Source organism: Durio zibethinus, unplaced genomic scaffold, assembly GCF_047325235.1.
Source record: "Durio zibethinus cultivar Kanyao isolate XHJ-2024 unplaced genomic scaffold, ASM4732523v1 HiC_scaffold_3, whole genome shotgun sequence".
NCBI lineage: Eukaryota > Viridiplantae > Streptophyta > Magnoliopsida > Malvales > Malvaceae > Durio > Durio zibethinus.
Window position 1 is genome coordinate 10,916,851 of NW_028323044.1, and position 2,500 is coordinate 10,919,350.

A 2,500-nucleotide genomic window follows, 5' to 3' on the forward strand; every position below is an offset into this window, starting at 1 on the left:
GACCAGCATCGGCACACGCTCCGCCCTGGTGCGGTCGGTTGCCTCGAGCACCATCGGCACACGCTGGGCCCTGGTGCGGCAGGTTGCCTCGACCACCATCGGCACACGCTGGGCCCTGGTGCGGGCGGTTGCCTCGACCACCATCGGCACACGCTGGGCCCTGGTGCGGGCGCTTGCCTCGACCACCATCGGCACACGCTCGGCCCTGGTGCGGTCGGTTGCCTCGAGCACCATCGGCACACGCTGGGCCCTGGTGCGGCAGGTTGCCTCGACCACCATCGGCACACGCTGGGCCCTGGTGCGGGCGCTTGCCTCGACCACCATCGGCACACGCTGGGCCCTGGTGCGGCAGGTTGCCTCGAGCACCATCGGCACACGCTGGGCCATGGTGCGGTCGGTTGCCTCGACCACCATCGGCACACGCTGGGCCCTGGTGCGGGCGGTTGCCTCGACCACCATCGGCACACGCTGGGCCCTGGTGCGGCAGGTTCCCTCGACCACCATCGGCACACGCTGGGCCCTGGTGCGGCAGGTTGCCTCGAGCACCATCGGCACACGCTGGGCCCTGGTGCGGTCGGTTGCCTCGATCACCATCGGCACACGCTGGGCCCTGGTGCGGACGGTTGCCTCGACCACCATCGGCACACGCTGGGCCCTGGTGCGGCAGCTTGCCTCGAGCACCATCGGCACACGCTCGGCCCTGGTGCGGTCGGTTGCCTCGAGCACCATCGGCACACGTTGGGCCCTGGTGCGGCAGGTTGCCTCGACCACCATCGGCAGCCTCGACCACCATCGGCACACGCTGGGCCCTGGTGCTTGCGCTTGCCTCGACCACCATCGGCACACGCTCCGCCCTGGTGCGGTCGGTTGCCTCGAGCACCATCGGCACACGCTGGGCCCTGGTGCGGCAGGTTGCCTCGACCACCATCGGCACACGCTGGGCCCTAGTGCGGGCGGTTGCCTCGACCACCATCGGCACACGCTCGGCCCTGGTGCGGTCGGTTGCCTCGAGCACCATCGGCACACGCTGGGCCCTGGTGCGGGCGCTTGCCTCGAGCACCATCGGCACACGCTCGGCCCTGGTGCGGGCGCTTGCCTCGAGCACCATCGGCACACGCTGGGCCCTGGTGCGGCAGGTTGCCTCGACCACCATCGGCACACGCTGGGCCCTGGTGCGGTCGGTTGCCTCGACCACCATCGGCACACGCTGGGCCCTGGTGCGGGCGGTTGCCTCGACCACCATCGGCACACGCTGGGCCCTGGTGCGGCAGGTTCCCTCGACCACCATCGGCACACGCTGGGCCCTGGTGCGGCAGGTTGCCTCGAGCACCATCGGCACACGCTGGGCCCTGGTACGGTCGGTTGCCTCGATCACCATCGGCACACGCTGGGCCCTGGTGCGGACGGTTGCCTCGACCACCATCGGCACACGCTGGGCCCTGGTGCGGCAGCTTGCCTCGAGCACCATCGGCACACGCTCGGCCCTGGTGCGGTCGGTTGCCTCGAGCACCATCGGCACACGTTGGGCCCTGGTGCGGCAGGTTGCCTCGACCACCATCGGCAGCCTCGACCACCATCGGCACACGCTGGGCCCTGGTGCTTGCGCTTGCCTCGACCACCATCGGCACACGCTCCGCCCTGGTGCGGTCGGTTGCCTCGAGCACCATCGGCACACGCTGGGCCCTGGTGCGGCAGGTTGCCTCGACCACCATCGGCACACGCTGGGCCCTGGTGCGGGCGGTTGCCTCGACCACCATCGGCACACGCTCGGCCCTGGTGCGGTCGGTTGCCTCGAGCACCATCGGCACACGCTGGGCCCTGGTGCGGGCGCTTGCCTCGAGCACCATCGGCACACGCTCGGCCCTGGTGCGGGCGCTTGCCTCGAGCACCATCGGCACACGCTGGGCCCTGGTGCGGCAGGTTGCCTCGACCACCATCGGCACACGCTGGGCCCTGGTGCGGGCGCTTGCCTCGACCACCATCGGCACACGCTGGGCCCTGGTGCGGCAGGTTGCCTCGAGCACCATCGGCACACGCTGGGCCCTGGTGCGGGCGGTTGCCTCGACCACCATCGGCACACGCTGGGCCCTGGTGCGGGCGCTTGCCTCGAGCACCATCGGCACACGCTGGGCCCTGGTGCGGGCGCTTGCCTCGAGCACCATCGGCACACGCTGGGCCCTGGTGCGGCAGGTTGCCTCGAGCACCATCGGCACACGCTGGGCCCTGGTGCGGCAGGTTGCCTCGAGCACCATCGGCACACGCTGGGCCCTGGTGCGGTCGGTTGCCTCGAGCACCATCGGCACACGCTGGGCGCTGGTGCGGGCGCTTGCCTCGACCACCATCGGCACACGCTGGGCCCTGGTGCGGCAGGTTGCCTCGATCACCATCGGCACACGCTGGGCCCTGGTGCGACAGGTTGCCTCGAGCACCATCGGCACACTATCGGCCCTGGTGCGGGCGGTTGCCTCGACCACCATCGGCACACGCTGGGCCCTGGTGC